Source organism: Camelus dromedarius, chromosome 8, assembly GCF_036321535.1.
Source record: "Camelus dromedarius isolate mCamDro1 chromosome 8, mCamDro1.pat, whole genome shotgun sequence".
Classification (NCBI taxonomy): Eukaryota; Metazoa; Chordata; class Mammalia; order Artiodactyla; family Camelidae; genus Camelus; species Camelus dromedarius.
Window position 1 is genome coordinate 52140666 of NC_087443.1, and position 19469 is coordinate 52160134.

A 19469-nucleotide genomic window follows, 5' to 3' on the forward strand; every position below is an offset into this window, starting at 1 on the left:
CACACAAAAACTACTACAGCTGATGGAAGAATTTGGTAAGGTAGCACGATACAAGATTAATATACAAAAGTTATTCACATTTCTTTACACTAACAATGAATTAGCAGGAAAAGAAAGTAAAGAAACAATCCCTTTTAAAAATGCATCAAAAACAAAAAAAATCCTTAGAAATAAATCTGACCAAGGAGGTGAAAGACTTATACGTGGAGAACTACAAAACACTGATTAAGGTAATTAAAGATGACTTAAAGAAATGGAAAGATATCCCATGCTCTTGGATTGGAACAATCAATATTGTTAAAATGGCTATACTGCCCAAGGCAATCTACAGATTCAATACAATCCCTATCAAATTACCCAGGATATTTTTCAGAGAACTAGAACAACCAATCCTAAAATTTATATGGAATCACAAAAGACCCAGAATTGCCAAAGCAATATTAAAAAAAAAAGAATGAAGCTGGAGGAATAACCCTCCCAGACTTCAGACAATACTACAGAGCTACAGTAATAAAAACAGTGGTATTGGCATAAAAACAGACATATGGATCAATGGAACAGAACAGAGCGCCAAGAAATAAACCCACAGACCTATGGTCAACTAATATTCAACAAAGGAGGCAAAAATATACAATGGAGAAAAGACGGTCTCTTCAGCAAGTGGTGTTGGGAAAACTGGACAGCAGCATGTAAATCAGTGAAGCTAGAACACTCTCCCTCACACCATACGCAAACTAAAAATGGCTTAAAGACTTAAATATAAGATAAGACACGATAAATCTAGAAGAAAACACAGGCAAAACATTCTCTGGCATAAATCTTAGCAATGTTCTCCTAGGGCAGTCTACCCAGGCAATAGAAATAAAAGCAAAAATAAACAAATGGGACCTAACTAAAATTATAAGCTTTTGCACAGGAAGGGAAACCATAAGCAAAACAAAATGACTACCTACTGAATGGGAGAAAATATTTGCAAATGATGCAACTGATAAAGGCTTCATTTCCAGAATATATAAACAGCTCATACAACTTAATAACAAAAAAAAACCAAACTCAATCCAAAAATGGGCAGAAGACCTAAAGAAGCAATTCTCCAATGAAGACATATGAATGGCCAATAGGCACATGAAAAAATGCTCAATATCGCTAATCATCAGAGAAACACAAATCAAAATTACAATAGGTATCACTTCTCACCAGTCAGAATGGCCATCATTCAAAAGTCCATGAATGATAAATGCTGGAGAGGGTGTGGAGAAAAGGGAACCCTCCTACACTGTTGGTGGGAATGTATTTTGGTGCAGCCATTATGGAAAACAGTATGGAGATTCCTCAAGCAACTGAAAACAGACCTACCATATGATCCAGCAATCTCACTTCTGGGTATATATCCAGAAGGAACTCTAATTCAAAAAGATACATGTACCCCAGTGTTCACAGCAGCACTATATACAATAGCCAAGACATGGAAGCAACCTAAATGTCCATCAACATGACTGGATAAAGAAGTTGTGGTATATTTATACAATGGAATACTACTCAGCCATAAAAAGAGTAAAATAATGCCATTTGCAACACCATGGGTAGACCTAGAGTTCGTCATTCTAAGTGAAGCCAGAAAGAGAAAGTAAAATCCATATATCACTCACATGTGGAATCTTAAAAAAAAAAAAGGAAAAAAAAGGACAATATAAACTCATCTACAAAACAGAAACAAACTCACAAGACATAGTAAACAATCTTATGGTTACCAGAGTAAGGAGGTGGGAAGGGATAAATTTGGGAGTTTGAGATTTACAAATGTTAGTCACTATATATAAAACTAGATTAAAAGAAAAAAAAATTTCTTCTGTATAGCAAAGGGAACTATGTTCAATATCTGTAATTACCTTTAATGAAAAAAAATGAAAACCAATATATGTATGTATATGCATGACTGGGACACTGTACTGCATACCATAAATTGATACACTGTAATTGACTGTACTTCAATAAATAAATAAATAAATAAAAGTAAAAAACAGAAATGAAAAATACCTTTGATCAGCTAGCTCACCAGTAGACTTGACAATGAATGAGTCAGTGTACTTGAAGATATGTCAGTAAAAACTTCCCATAATAACTGTAAGGAATATAACCTTTAAAAATTGTATTAAAAAAAAACAGCATGAAAATAAACTAAGAAACACAAATTTTTTTTAAAAAGAGATATAAACTTCCAGGTAGAAGATAAATAAGTACTAAGGATATAATGTACAACATGATAAATATAATTAACACTGCTATGAGTTTTATATGAAAATCATTAAAAGAGTAAATCCTAACAGTTCTCATCAAAAGAAAAAAATTTTTCCTATTTCTTTTATTCTGTATTTATATGTGATGATGGATGTTTACTAAACTTACTGTGATCATCACTTCATAATGTATGTAAGTCAACTCATTATGCTGTACACTTGAAACTTAAATAGTGCTGTTTGTCAATATTATCTTAATAAAACTGGTAGGAAAAAATAACTTCCCAAACTGAAATGCAAAGAGAAAAAAAATGATAAAGACAACACTATTCACGAATTCAGAGACTACACTATAACATAGGTATAATGGAATATCAGGAGACAGAGAGAAAGGAGCAAAATAAATATTTTAAGCAATAATGACTTGAGAATTTTCCAAATTTAATGTTGCAAAGCAAACCACAGATCCAGGAAGCTCAGAGAACAGCAAGCAGAATAAATTGTTCCCCTCACCCCAAAATCTACACCTAGGCATACCATATTTAAACTGCAGAAACCCAAAGATAAAAATTTCTGAAAGAAGCCAGAGGGAAAAAAATGCTTTACCTATAAGGAACAATGATTTAGAAAAAAAAAAAATTACCATCAGACTTTTCTTCACAAACCATGCAAGTAAGTAGACTAGAGCGAAGTACTTAAAATGCTCAAAGAGGTGGAAGGGTATAGCTCAGTGGTAGAGCTTAGCATGAAGGAGGTCTGGGGTTCAACCCCCAGTACTTCCATTAAAATCAATCAATCCCTCCCCTGCCCCAAAAAAATTGAAGGAAAAAAAAAGTGGTGAAAGAAAAAAAGTGAAAAGAACTGTAGGGAAAAAGAAGTGGTGATCCAATTCTGGATCAAGCAAAATTATCCTTCAAAAATGAAGGAAAAATAGACTTTCTCAGACAAACAAAAAGTGAGGAATATGTCACCAGCAGACCTGACCTGCATCAAGTATTAAAGGAAATTCTCCGGAGAGAGAGAAAATAACATAGCTCAGAAACTCGGATCTACATAAAGAAAGGAAGAACATGAAAAGGAATGTAAGTAAAATAAAACCTTCTACTTTTAAAGCTCTTAATCTATTAGATAACTGTTCAAAATAATAGCAAAAATGTTATTTCTTGATTAACACTCATATAGAAGTGAAACGAATGACAGCCATGTTACAAGGGACCAGAGGGATGAACTGGAAATACTCTGAAACAGTGTCTGTACTACCCATGAAGTCACTTAAAAGTGGCCTTAGATTAGTGTAAATGTAAATTGCAAACTCTAGGGCCACCAATAAAAAAATTTGTAAAAGAACTATAATTGAGAGTCTAAGAAATGAGAGAAAGTGGAATCTTATAATTTGCTCTGATAATCCAGAAAAGGCAGAAAAAGAGAAAATTTATAAAGAAACCAAAAATGAGAGCAATGCATAATAACCAGCTATAAATATGGTAGATAATAATTCAAATATATCAATAATCACTAAGTGTAAGTGACCTAAATACACCAATTAAAAGGTAAGAGATTGAGAGAGCAAATAAAAAAATAAGACCCAACTACATGTTATCTACAAGAGACCCACTTTAAATGTAAACACATAGATTAAAAGTAAAGGTATGGATTCACCTCATACCCGTTAGGGTAGCTACTAGTGAAAAAGAAAAGAACAAATGTTAGCAATGATGTGAAGAAACTGGAACCTACTGGCACCCTTGTAGTGAGAGTGTAAGATGGTGCAATCACCATGGAAAACAGTATCGTAATCCATCAAAAAATTAATAATTACCATTTGATCTAGCAATTATACTTCTGAGTATCCAACAGAACTGATAACAGGATCTTAAGGAGATATTTGCACATCCATTTTCATAGCAGCATTGTTCAAAATAGCCAAAAAGGTAGAAGCAACCCAAGTACGCAACCATGGATGGATGAATGGATAAACAAAATGTAGTATAGACAAACAATGGAATATTACTCAGCTTTAACAAAGAAGGAAACTTTGGCACATGCCACAATATAGATGAACCTTGAGGACATTATGCTAAGTGAAATAAGCCAGTCATAAAAAGACAAATACTATATGATTCCATTTAAATGAAGTATCTAGAGTAGTTAAATTGATACCAACAGAAAGTAGAATGGTGGTTTCCAGGGGCTGGGGAGGAAGTGGGTGGGGCAGTTGTTGCTTAATGGGTATAGCGTTTTAGTTGTGCAGGAAGTAGAAGTTCTGGAAATTCACTGTACAACAATGAATATACTAAACACTACTGAACTGGACACTTAGAAATGGTTTAGATGGTAAATTTTGTAACACGCTTTTTTTTAAAACCACAACTAAAATTAAAAAAAAATTTTAAGTAGAGATTAAGAAAGATACGCCATGCTAACACAAATCAAAAGAAAGTTGCAGTAGTTACATTAATTATAGACAAGGCAGACTTCAGAAGGAGGAAGATTATCAGGGATAAAAAAGGGAACTACATGGGAGTGGTAGGACCACAAGCTCACTTCTCCTCGCGAGTACAACCAAACCAAAACTCACTGCTAGACAACCACTGAAAAAAAGACTGGAACCTAGCAAAGAAGATCATCTTCAACAGGAGACATAAAGAGGGAACCACAGTAGGACGGTAGGAGGGGTGTGCTCATGATATAACTGAGTTCAATACCCCCGGGTGGGCGACCCACAAGCTGAAGAATAATTAAGTCACAGAGGCCTTCCCACAGGAGTGAGAGGCCTCTCCCACAGGAGTAAGAGATCTAAGCCCCAAATTAGGCTCCCCAGCCCCGGGTTCTGGCATTGGGAGGAGGAGACCTCAGGACATCTAGTTTTGACGGCTAGTGGGGCCTAGATCCAGATTCCCCACAGGACTGGGGGAAACAGATTTCACTCCCTTGGGAAGCATACACAGAATCTTGAGTGTGCCAGGTCCAAAGGCAGAGGCAAGGATTTCATAGGAACCTGGGCCAGACCTGCCTGCTGGTTTTGGAGGGTCTCCTGGGGAGGCAAGGGTTGGCTGCAGCTCACCCAGGGGACATAAAAGCTAGCGGCAGACATTCTGGGAGTGTTAATCTTCATGAGCTTTCCTGGAGGCTGACACCTTGACTGGCGGATCATTAGCACCAAGACCTAGCTCCACCCAACAGCCTGCAGGGAAGCCTCAGGCCAAACAACATACAGGGTGGGAACACAGCCCCACCCATCAGCAGACTTCCAAAGCCACAAAGGCCTCTAGACACAGCCCTACCCACCAGAGGTCCAGGACCAAGCTTCACCCAGCAGTGGGCAGGCACCGGCTCCTCCTGCCAGGAACCCTGCATAAGCCTCTAGTCCAGCCTCATTCATCAGGGGCAGATACCAGAAATAAGAAAACAACAATCCCAAAGCCTGTGGAAGGAATCCAGACAGGCCAGACTCTACACTGGGACCGGCTGGACCCCAGCCCTTGGGTGACGAGAGGAGTGTGCTGCTGGGACGCATAGGACGCCACCTCTCCAAGGTCAAGAAATGTAATTAACCTACCTAAAAATATAAATAGAAAGATAAGCAATATGAGGCGGCAGAGGAGTATCTTCCAGGGCAAGGCACAAGACGAAATCCCAGAAGAAGAAATAAGTGATGAGGAGAGAGGGAATTTATCTGAGAAAGAGTTTAAAGTAATGATGGTGAAGATGTTCAGAGAACTCAAGAGGAGTATAGATGCACAGAGTAAAGTTTTTAGCAAAGAGCTGGAAAATAAAAAGAATACCCAAACAGAGCTGAAGAATAAAATCACTGAAATGAATAATGCACTAGAAGGAACCAAAATAGACTAAATGAGGCAGAAGAACAGATCATTGAGCTAGAAGACAGATTAGTGGAAGTCACTACTGCAGAACAGAAAAAAGAATGAAAAAAAATGAGAATAGTTTAAGAGAACTCTGAGACAACATGAAGCACACTAATATTTGCATTACAGGGGTCCCAGAATGAGGAGAGAGAGAAAGGACCTGAGAAAATTTTTGGAGATAATCACCGAAAACTTCCCTAACTTGGTCACTCAAGTCCAGGAAGCACAGAGAGTTCCACACAGGATCAACCAAAGAGGGACACACCAAGGCACATAGTCATCAAACTGACAAAAATTAAGGATAAGGAGAAAATATTAAAATCAGCCAGAGAAAAGCAACAAACAACATACAAGGGAACTCCCATAAGGTTATCAGCTGATTTTTTAGCAGAAACTCTACAGGCCAGAAGGGAGTGGCATGATATATTTAAAGCTTGAAAGGGAAAAACCTACAACCAAGAATACTCTATCCAGCAAGGCTCTCATTCAGATTTGACAGAGAAATCAAAAGCTTCACAGATAAACAAAGGTTAAAAGAATTCAGCACCACCAAACCAGCTTTACAACAAATGTTAAAGGAACTTCTGTAGTCATCAAACCATAAGAAAAGAGAACAAAAAGAAGAAGGGGAGGGGGGGAGACCTACAAAAGACTGCTTTGGCAGTTTGGGGTCTTTTATGGTTCCATATAAATTTTGGAATTGTCTGTTCTAGTTCTGTGAAAAATGTTGTGTGTACTTTGATAGTGGTTGCATTGGATCCATAGATTGCTTTGGGTAGTACAGCCATTTTGATAATGTTGATTTTTCCAATGCAAGAGCACAAGATATCTTTCCATTTCTTTGTATCATCTTCAATTTCTCTCATCAGTGTTTTACAGTTTTCAGAGTATAGGTAAGCACCTTGGTTAAGTTTATTTCTAGGTATTTTTTTGTTTTTGATGCAATGGAAATGTTTATGCCAGTTACAAAATTCTGGTTTTTGAAGTGGGAAAAAAAGTGAATGAAGGGCTGCAAATGGCAAAATACCCTCCTTTCTTATGGGTGAGTTTTATTCCATTATTTATATATGCTGCATCTTCTTTATCCATTCATCCACTGATGTGCACTTAGGATGCTTCCGTATCTTGGCAATTATAAATAATGTTGTTGTTAATAGCAAGGTGTCTGTATCTTTTTGAATTAATTCTTATTTTGTGGTTGGCTTTATTCCTTTGACAACTATGTAAGTTTAAAAAGTAAAGCTATAAATGCTCTTAGAAACAATGAACACTACATATATGTACATTTTTAAAAATATGTGCAGTATATTGTGTATATGTATGTATATGCAATACATTGTATATGTGCAGTCAAACTGTAACAATTCTACCTAATAAAACTGAAAAACAAAACAAAACAAGAGGGGGTCATCACCTAATGAAAAGAGGATCAATTCTCCAAGAAGACATGACAACCTTAAGATGTACACACCTAACAACAGAACAGGCAGAAACTGATTGAACTCAAGGGAGAAGTAGACAAATCCACCATTATAGTTGGAGGTGTCAACACATCTCTATCAGTAACGGACAGATCCAGCAGGTAAAAAAATCAGTAAAGATGCAGGAGAACTTAACAATACAAAATAGCAGGATATATATACTTCTCAAGCTGACATGGAACATTGACCAATATAGGCCACATTCTGGGCCATAACACACACCTCAACAAACTTAAAAGAAATCTTACAAAGTATGCTCTCGGACCACAATGGAATTAAACTGGAAATCAACAGAAGAAAGATAGATGGAAAATTCCCCAAATATCTGGAGATTAAATAACACATAAGTCAAAGAAAAAAATCTCAAGAGTAATTAAAATAGTATTTTGAACTAAATGAAAATACAACTTATCATTTTGTAATAATATTGTAAGGGGGAGGGTACAGCTCAAGTGGTAGAGCGCATGAATAGCATGCACAAGGTCCTCGGTTCAATCCCTGGCACCCCCTCTAAAAATAAATAGACCTAATTACCCCCCCAAAAAGAAATAAAATTTTAAATAATAGTAATATTGTAGTATTTTATATTACAAATGAAGAAAGATCTAAAATCAAAACCTAAGCTTCTACTCTACTAACCTGGAGAAGGAAGGTAATGTAAACCTAATGCAAGCAAAACAAAAGAAATAAAAGTAAGAGCAAAAAAATTAGTGACACTGAAAACAGAAAAACGGGCACAAAACCAGACGTATGAATCAATGGAACAGAATAGAGAGCCCAGAGAGAAACCTACAGACCCATGGTCAATCTTCGACATAAACAATGGAGAAAAGATAGTCCCTTCAGCAAGTGGTGCTGGGAAAGCTGGACAGCAGCATGTAAATCTGTGAAGTTAGAATACCCTCATACACCATACACAAAAATAAACTCGAAATGGCTTAAAGACTTAAATATGAGACATGATACCATAAAACTCCTAGAAGAGAACACAGGCAAAACATTCTCTGACATAAATCACAGCAATGTTTTCTTAGGCCAGTCTCCCAAGGCAAAAGAAATATAAGCAAAAATAGACAGCTGGGACATAATCAAATTTACAAGCTTTTAAACCATAAACAAAACAAAAAGACAACCTACAGAATGGAGGGAATATTTGCAAACGATGCAACAAACAAGGGCTTAATTTCTAAAATATACGAACAGTTCATACAGCTCAATAACAAAAAGAAAAAAAAAAAAAAACAACCAAAAAATAGGTAGAAGACCTAAATAGACATTTCTCCAAAGACACTCAGATGGCCAACAGGCACATGAAAAGATGCTCAGCATCACTAATTATTAGAGAAATGCAAATCAAAACTACAAGAAGTTATCACTTCACACCAGTCAGAATGGCCATCATCAAGAAGTCTACAAATAATAAATTCTGGAGAGGGTGTAGAGAAAAAGGAACTCTCCTACACTATTAGTGGGAATGTAAATTGGTGCAGCCACTATGGAGGACAATATGGAGGTTCCTTAAGAAACTAAAAATAGACTTACCATATGATTCAGCAATCCCATTCCTGGGTATATATCTGGATGGAATTCTAATTCAAAAAGATACATGTACCCCAATGTTCACAGCAGCACTATATACAATAGCAAAGACATGGAAGCAACCTAAATGTCCATCAACATGACTGGATAAAAAAGTTGTGGTAGATTTGTACAATGGACTACTACTCAGCCATAAAAAAAGAATAAAATAATGCCATTTGCAGCACCATGGATGGACCGAGAGTTCGACACTCTTAAGTGAAGCCAGAAAGAGAAAGTAAAATCTGTATGATATCACTCATATGTGGAATCTAAAAAAAAAGGATACTATAAACTCATCTACAAAACAGAAATAGACTCACAGACATAGTAAACAATCTTATGGTTACCAGGGGAAGGGGGTGGGAAGGGATAAATTTGGGAGTTTGAAATTTGCAAATGTTAGCTACTGTATATGAAAAGATTAAAAGAAAAAAACCAAGTTTCTTCTGTATAGCACAGGAAACTATGTTCAGTATCTGTAATAACCTTTAATGAAAAAGAATATGAAAACAAATACATGTACGTATATGCCTGACCAGGACCCTGTGCTGTATACCAGAAATTGACACATTATAACTGACTGTACTTCAAAAAAAAAAAAAAGACACACACCCCAATGTTCATAGCAGCACTATTTACAATAGCCAACACATGAAAGCAACCTAAATGCCCACTGACAGATGAATGGATAAAGATGTGGGGGATATATATGTATATAGATACACACACACAATGGAATATTACTCAGCCATAAAAAACAATGAAATAATGCCATTTGTAAAACATGGATGGACCTAGAGTTTATCATACTAAGTGAAATAAGTCAGACAAAAACAACATATGAGATCACTTTTATGTGGAATCTTAAAAAATGATACAAATGAACTCATTTATAGAAACAGACTCACAGACGTAGAAAACAAACCTATGCTTATCAAAGGGGAAGGTGGAGGAGTGATAAATTAGGAATTTGGGACTAACAGACACATATTACTATAAATAAAACAGATAAACAGTAAGGATCTACTGTATAGCACAAGGAAATATACTCGATATCCTGTATTTACCTACAATGGAAAAGAATCTGAAAAAGATACATGTAACTGATTCACTTTGCTATACATCTGAAAATAAAACAACACTGTAAACCAACTATACTTTAAAAAAAAAAGAAAATAACACAGAAAATGAAACCAAAAATACTGGTACTTTGAAAAGACTAATAAAATTAACTTCTATCTAGCTAGGCTAACCAAAAGAGAAAAAGAGAAGGCGTTAATTACTAACATCAAAAATGAAGAGGCGACCACTACTAAGCCCATGGACGGTAAAAGGATAATACAAGATTGTGAACAACTCAGTGCCCACAAGTTTGAATATTTACATGAAACAGACCAACTTCTTAAAAAGTACAATCTCCCAAAACTCACACAAGGAAAAACAGATACTCTGAATAGGCCCATGTCTATTAAAGAGACTGAATCAATCATGAATAACTTTCTAAAACAGAAAGCACCAGACCCAGATGGTTTCACCAATGAATTTGACCAAACACTGAAGGAAGAAATGATACCCATCCTCTACAATGTCTTTCAGAAAACAGAAGCAGAAGGGAACATATTCCAATTCATTCTGCGAGGACAGCATTACTCTAATACCAAACCAGACAAAGGCATTACAGGAAAGGAAAACTACAGACCAGTATCTCTCATTAACACAGATATAAGAATCCTCAACAAAATATTAACAAATCAAATCCAACAATGTACAAACAGAATCATATACATCATGGCCAAGTGGGGTTTATTTCAATTATAAAAGCCTGGTTCAATAGTCAAAAATCCAGGAATATAATCCATTACATCAACAGGCTAAAGAAGTAAAAATCATATGATCACCTACATCTGGAAAGGCATCTGACAAAACTCAACACCGATTCATCACAAAAACCAGCAATAGGAATAGACGGGAACTTCAACCTGAGAAAGAACAACTACAAAAAACCTACAGCTAACATCTTACTTAAGGCTAATAATCTAGATGCTTTCCCCTAAGATTGGAAACAAGGCACAGATGTCTCTTCTCACCACACCTGTTCAGTATTATACTGGGAGTCCTAGCTAATACAGTAAGGAAATAAAAGGATACAGATTGGAAAGGAAGACATCTAATGGTCTTCGTTTGCAGATGACATAGGGTTGTCTACGTCAAAATCTCAAAGAATGGACAAAACAAACACAGCACCCTTGGAATTTGTAAGAGATCATATAGCAGGTTGTAGGCTATAAGGGTAAAAAATAAGAAGTTCATTGCTTTCCTATATATCAATATTAGCACCCAGAAATAAAAGGTTTAGCTATAAATCTAAACAATATGTGCAAGATTTATTTGAGGAAAACTATAAATTCTAATGAAAGAAATAAAAGTAATAATAAATAGAGAGAGATTTCATATCCATAGATAAGAAGACTCAATATTGTTAAGACATCAGTTCCACCCCAGCTGATCTTTAGATTCAATCCCTATCCAAATCCCAGCTAATTATTTTATGGATATTGACAAACTGATTCTAAAGTTTGTATATAAAAGGAAAAAACGTACAATAGCCAACACGACACTGAAAAAGAACAAAGTTGTGAGATCAATACTACCTGACTTCAAGACAATACAAACCTACAGTAATCAAGATGGCATGATACTGGCAAAAGAATAGACAAACAGATCAATGGAACAGAATCTAGAGCCCAGAAATAGACCCTCACAAATATAGTCAACTGATCTTTGACAAAGGAGCAAAGGCAAAATACAATGGAGAAAAAAGATGGTCTTTTCAATCAATGCTGCTGGAATAACTGGACATCCACACGCAAAAAAAAAAAAAAAAAAAAGTGAGTCTAGACACAGACTTTAACACCTTTCACAAAAATGAACTCAAAGTAAATTATAGACCTAAATGTTGAATGCAAAACTATAAAACTTCTAGAAGATAACACAGAAAAAAATCTAAATGATGCTGGGTTTGGCAATGATACAACATGATACAACATGAAAAGCATGGTCCATGAAAGACAAAAGCTAAGTTGAACTTCATTAAAATTTAAAGCTTCTGCTTTGTGAAAGGCACTGCTAAGAGAATGAAAAGAACAGTCATAGATGGGGAGAAAATATCTGTAAAACATATAAAGGACTTGTATCCAACATATACAAAGAAATCTTAAAACTCAACAAGAAGGAAAACAATCAACCAATGTAAAAAATGCGCTAAAAAACTCAACAGACTTCTTACCTACAATAAAACAGAGGGCAAACAAGCACACACAAAAAAGCAACATCATATATCATTATGAAATTGCAAATTAGAACGAGATGCCAATACACCTTTTAGAATGGTTAAAATCCAAAATGCTGACGACACCAAATGCTGACAAGAATGTAGAGCAACAGGAACTCATTTCTGGTGGGAATGCAAAATGGTATAGGCAGTTAGAAGACAGCTTGGCAGTCTCTTACACAGCTGAACACAAGGGTGGGAATGTAACTTGGTGCAGCCACTATGGAAAACAGTATGGAGATGCCTTAAAAAAACTAAAAACAGAGTTACCATGTGATCCAGCAATCCCACTCCTGGGCATATAGTCATAGAATATTCTAATTCAAAAAGATACATACACCTCAATTTTCAGAGGAGCACTATTTGCATAGTAGCCAAGACATGGAAACAACCTAAATATCCATTGGCAGATGAACAGATAAAGAAGATGTGGTATATATACAATGGAATACTACTCAGCCATAAAAAGAATGGAATAATGCCAAAAAAAGAACTGTGATTGAAAAAAACCAGTCCCAAAAGGTTATATACTGTATGTTTCCTAGAGATTATCATACTAAATGAAGTCAGATAGAGAAAAAGACAAATATCGTATGATATCACTTAATGAGGAATCTAAAAAAATGACATGAACTTATTTACAAAATAGGAACATACTCATAGACATAGAAAACAAACTTATGGTTACCAAAGTGGAAAGGGGGGAAGGATAAATTAGACGTTTGGGATTAACACATACAAACTACTATACATAAAATAGATAAACCACAAGGTCCTACTATATATAGCACAGGAAACTATATTCAATAGCTTGTAATAACCTATAATGAAAAAGAATATGAAAAAGGATATATATATAATATGTATAACTGAATCACTATGCTGTACACCAGAAACAAAACATTGTAAATCAACTGTAATTTTTTTTTAAAGTGCTACAGGAAAAAAGAAAGCTAAACATAAGTTTACCATATGATCCAGCAATCATGCTCATAGAAATTTACCCAAATGAGCTGAAACTTATGTCCACACTAAAACCTGCACATGGATGTTTACAGCAGCTTTCTTCGTAACTGCCAAAAATGGGAAGCAACCAAGATATCCTTCAAAAGTAAATGGATAAACAAACTGTGGTCCATCCACACAATGGAATATTGTTCAGCACTAAAAAGAAATGAGCTGTGAGGCCATGCAAAGACATGGAGGAACTTAAACGCATATTGCTTAGTGAAAGAAGCCAGTCTGAAAAGGCTACATATTGTATGATTCCAACTATGTGACATTTTGCAAAAAGCTCAAAACTATACACAGATAGTAAAAAGAACAGTGGTAGCCAGAAGGAAGGGGGAGGGATGAATAGCTGGAGCACATGGGATTTTTAGGGCAGTGAAAGGCTTCTGTGCAATACTGTCATGGTGGATATACAACATTATGCATTTGTCAAAACCCATGCAAATGTACAATGCAAAGAATAAACCCTAATGTAAACTATGGACTTTAGTTAATAATTTATCAATATTGGTTGATCAATTATAACAAATGTACCACACTAATGCAAGATGTTCACAGGGGAAACTTGAGGGGAGAGGACTGAAGGGAGCGCATGGGAACTTTGTACTATCTGATCAAATAAAATGAATAAAAAAGTCACCTGATTAAAAAACCCAAACCAAGTAGGAAGTGCGCAAATACAGACACATTTCACAGGAGAGGATACATGCACATGAAAGAATGTTCAACGTTATTAGCCATTAGCGAAATGCAATTTAAAACCACAATGAGACACTACCGCACACCGATCAGAATGACTAAGCTCACAAGTAGTGACAAAACCAAATGCTGGAGAGGATACAGAGAACGTGGTTCCGCATATATTTTGGCTGATATGTAAAAAGGTACACCCACTCTAGAAAATAGCTTGGTAATTCCTTTAAAAACTAAACATGAAACTACCATATGACCCTGTAATTGCACTCCTAGGCATTGACCCCAGAGAAAATGAAGATAGGTTCACACAAAAACCTGTGCACGAATGCTGACAGCAGCTTTATTTTAAATAGTTCCAGGCTAGAAACAATCCAGATTACTTGTCCTTCAATAAGTGGTTAAACGAACCATGGTGCATCCATGTCATGGAATTGCACTTGACAAACAAAAGGAACGAATTATTAATACAGACAATGACCAAGACGAATCTCTAGAGAACTGTGATTGAAAAAAAACCAGCCCCAAAAGGTTATATACTGTACGGTTCCATTTATATACCATTCTTGAAATGAGAAAGAGAAATGGAGAACAGATTAGTCATGACCACACTTAGCGGGGTGGGAGAGGGAGGAAGGGGGGTGGCACAAGTGTTCCTTATGGTGATGGAACTGCTTTTCCTTTTGTCTGTATCAATGTTAGTATTCTGGGTATAATATTTAATACAATCTTCCAAGTTGCTAGGGGGACATTGGGTAAAGAATACACGGTCTCTCTCTGTCTTATTTCTTACAACAGTATTTGAATCTAGAAGTATCGAAAAATAGGAAAGGTTTAATGTTAAAAAATCAGACCATAATGTGGAAGTGGGGCCAACAGATCACAGATGTTAAGACTTCACATACGCCAGTCAGCCCATTTACCGTGAGAGTAACTGGCTCTCAATGTCGATGCTCAACCACCAACTGCAGAGATTAATGGATGCAGGTTTTTTCTTTTAACTCTTAATGCTCTATTCCACCTCTCCTCCCAAACTGACTAAAACGAAACAAAACAATAAATCCTCTTGGATGTTGGTAGGCCTAAGGAAGAGCTGAAAGGAGCCTGGAGATGGGAGGGGAAAGGTGGGGAGCAGGGAAACTGAGGTTTGGGTGATTAGGAAAGCAGGCCAGTCTGGATGGGTGCCTGGTAGCAATGACAGCCCAAAAAGCAACCTGGTTCAGGAACACGAGAGTGAATTACATACACGGAGGTTGCCTGGAAAGAACCGCATATGTGCCAAGCATCAGCATTTACCTTTCACAGAGCCTGTTTTTTGTTTTAATGTCTCGCTGGTACCCAAAGAAGTGCACAGATCTCAGTGTATGACTCAGTGAATTTTCACAAATTGCACACATCTTGTATACAGCACCCAGATCAAGAAAGTCACCAGCAGCCACCTCCATGCCCCCTTTCAGTTACTCCTTCCCTGATTTAGAAGTAGAATCATACATTATATACATACTATTTGTGTCTGGCTTATTCGATCAATATTAAGTTTGTGAGATCCTTCTGTAATATGACATCTATCAGTGGATCTTCCTTCTTGCATTGTTACACACTATTCCATCTGTGGATCTACTACAGTATATTCATTCTAACGCTGCAGGGCATTGGGAGAGCGTCCAGATAGGGGCTGCAGGAACAGTCCTGCTGGGATGGTTCCTGTATGTGTCTTTTGGGAAAACACTACTCATCCCTGTTGGGCTTATGCCTAAACGTGAAAAGGCGGAATCACAGGCTATACACATTTAGCCCTTGGAAACAGGTTTCCAATATTGCTGCACCACTTCACAGCTCTACCAGTACTTATCTAGAGATTCCTCCGAATGCTCTGTATTTCTGGTCTTTTAGAAGTTAGTTCTTCTGGTGGGCATGCATTAGAACTGTGTTTTGGTTTTAATGATGAGTAATGAAATTGAGCAGAAGGGCCCTTTTGAAGGGAGACGCCAGGCACACAAGAGAACTCCTCACCGTAGGGACCAGAACTCGCCCAGAGAGTCTTTCTTCCAAAGAGAATCTCACCTGGTTCAGGTCTGCGCTGAAGACGGCAAATTGGAATGTTTCCCTTATACTTAACAGTTCCGCTCAAACCATCTTAACCAAAGACTTGACCAGTAACAGCAAAGAAGATGCCACGACTTGGGCTGACCTTTACAGGGCCAGAATTAAATACTGAGGTGAAGGTACACCAGTTACAGCCAAGTTCTTTGTCTAAACACAAACAATGCCCACACTCGGAGTTTCATTCCCTTCATACATACTACATGATGAGACAGAATACAGCAACTTCTAGTTATCTGTTCCACTGACAGTGTCATTCCAGCCATTTTACCTGTGGGGACCCTTCAGACCCCCAGCGTTGATACAAAGATGATTTTAAACAGAAGATATTTGAAATTCAATAGATGCAAAAAAAGCTTTTTCAAAGCTTCCCTTTTCATCTGAATAAAGGCAGAAAATTCTGAGAACAAGGCTGTCTGTAATCAACGGCCTCTTGCGTAAAGTTTCACTGGCCAGAAAGAACGCAGAGAAAATTTTTGTTGCAAGCGTTCTCACAAACTTTCTTATCTCCCATTTGTTCCCCTAAAAACCCACTGTCTTTCTTAAATCTAGAATACTGAATCACTATGTTTTACACCTGAAACTAATATAAGTCAACCATACTTCAATTTAAAACTTTGTTAAATTAAAAAACTACTGCACTGGAAAGTTGATTTTAAAAAAAGAAATCATTTGATCTTCCCATAGAAGCCCTTTTCTCCCGCGTCCTTTCCCCTATTAAATTAGGTTATAAACCCCTATCTCTAATTATGTAGGGAGCCACTTCTGTGCAGTTCATGTGCATATGAGCAAGCTTCGTCCTTTCTCCCCTCAATCTGTCTTTTGCCACACAGGCTTCTGATCACTGAGCCTAGACTGGTAGAAGAAAGTTTTTCTTCCCAACAATCCTGTGAATAGCAGTAGGACCCCTCAGTTTGGACTCCCCTCATCTCATTAACAATCATTTAACTATTTAGTACAGCTGTTCTAGTTAAAATGTATGATTTGTAAGTCTTCCAATTTAAGAGCGTCCAAGTGACCCAGGTGCCAAGAGTTTGGTGAAAACCCACCCAAGTACAGTTTTTATGCTAAGTGTTCATCAGTGTTTGGGGGTGATGAGTTTTCCTTCTGTAAAGCAAGTATCTTAGACATAACCGCAGCCTTCTCAGGGTCTGTCCCGTACATCCCCTCGGCGAGGGCCTGGCGTCCGGCAAGGGGGCTGCTTCAGGACCGCTGCTTCCAACCTCACGCCCCGGGAACGCCAGGACTCCCGCAGGTTACCCCGAGAAATAAGCTACTCGCCATGAAGGCCCCATTCACTTACCTACTCCCCCTCCACCCCAAGAGCTAGGATCCTGGAACCCTTCTTTTTGCTAGGGGGCAAATGAACAAGATTCCATTTGTTGCTCATTGCATGGTACACTTTTAGAAAATCAAATGTAAAAGGGACCTGAAACATAGTATTCCTCTTCCCTTTTCGGAGGGGTTTGCACCAGGGACAGATACAGAGCTCCAAACGGTCAAGGCCATCCGGCGACACGACTGCGCTGAGCCCCGGGCCTCCCGCAGGAGCCTCAGGCCTCCGGGCCCCGCTCCTCTCTCGGGAGGCGGGTGCTGAAGCAGCCGGGCCCGGAGCCCGGGAGGCGGCGGGGCAGGCGCGCGCACCGCCCGGGGTTAGCTTACCTGCAGGCCGCCGCTACGCGTCAGGACCCCCCGGGGGAGGAGCAGATTGGAACCGGATATGGGGACCGGCGGCGGGAAGGGGCGCACTGCAGGAGGAGCAAAGAAGGTCCGCGAGAGGACCCCGGCCGCCCCCGCCGCCCCTTGGTCCCGCGGGAGCTGCCCCGCCTGCCCGCTCCTGCGCTGCGCCGGCCACGCCCCCTCGGGCGCCCTCAGGCTCCCGGGCGGCGCCGCAGCCCCGGGCCCGAAAACACCTGCGCCAGGCCCCACCCCCCACCCATGAACTCCAGCTGGGGGTCGGGCGCCCGCACCTGCAGTTTTAAAAAGCTCTCCGGGAATTCTTTTGTGCGGCCACTGTGATCTGTTTTCTAAAAGGGTTGGAGTTAGTGCTTACGAGAGAGCTTCCAGCATATCCAAAGTTGCTGCGGAATTATAAAAGGACCCATCTTCAGAGATGAGAGCCCTGAGAGCCTAGCGTAAAAAATAAAACGAAAGGGGGCGTACTTACGTTTTCATTGCCTTCTTTTGGTTTTAATTTTGAAAATTGGTTTCATGTGGCAAGTGCAAGTATGAACACCCATCTGCACCTTAAAACCTTGCATACACACTCACGTTGTATCAACAAACACCTTCCTGTTTCAAATACACTCGTGTTTTTTTTTTTAGTTTTGTCGGTGTCAAAGAAAAGGTGGATTTTGTTGTATTTAATCTGCTGTAAAGAAATCTGTCTCCCCTCTCCCCAAAAGCTTATCAAGCAAATGGGAGCGTGCAACCGCTCCCAGACGCAATCCAGGTACTCCGAGATACTTCTTGGCAAAGGATGACAAGTGTCAGTACTTCATACAACTAGATTTAATAAGTTGTTATTACAGAAAAAAAATGAAGTCCAAACTACAAAGTTTAAGCAGTTGTAAGCAATAGCTGCATTGAGCTCCATGGTTAGTCACAGTACTGCAGTTCCACACAAGCAATGTCAGTCCAAGCCCCGCAGGCGGAAGCTGAGTAAGGGTTACTAGCAAAAACAATCCAAGAGAACAGGTAATAAAAGATACAATACATTTAAAATTAGTTGTTAGTTGAAAAACAAATACAGAGATCTTAGCTGTGAACACTCTAAAAGTTATGTCCATTATTTTGACAGCAAAAATACAAATTACCTAATACTTTATACCCCAACAGAACTGTATCCAGAAAAGAAAAAGAGCAGAAGTTGTCCTGTATTAGCACCCAGGTTTTCTACTTGTGATGAACTTCATCGTCTTACAAATTTGAACACCCCCGAATCACATATCCATTTCTTGACCCATTTTGGGGTATAAAGTCAACAGCATTAATTATAAAATACTTTGTGGTAAAATGGAACACTATTGCAGCTGAGATAGAGAAGTTTGGTTATTATAAAAAAAAAAAACAAACAGAAAATGTTAGCTGACATACCATACAAACTGGTGAAAAAGCAACAATCCATACAAATAAGCCAGTTTTAACAAAAAGATGCTTTTTTTTT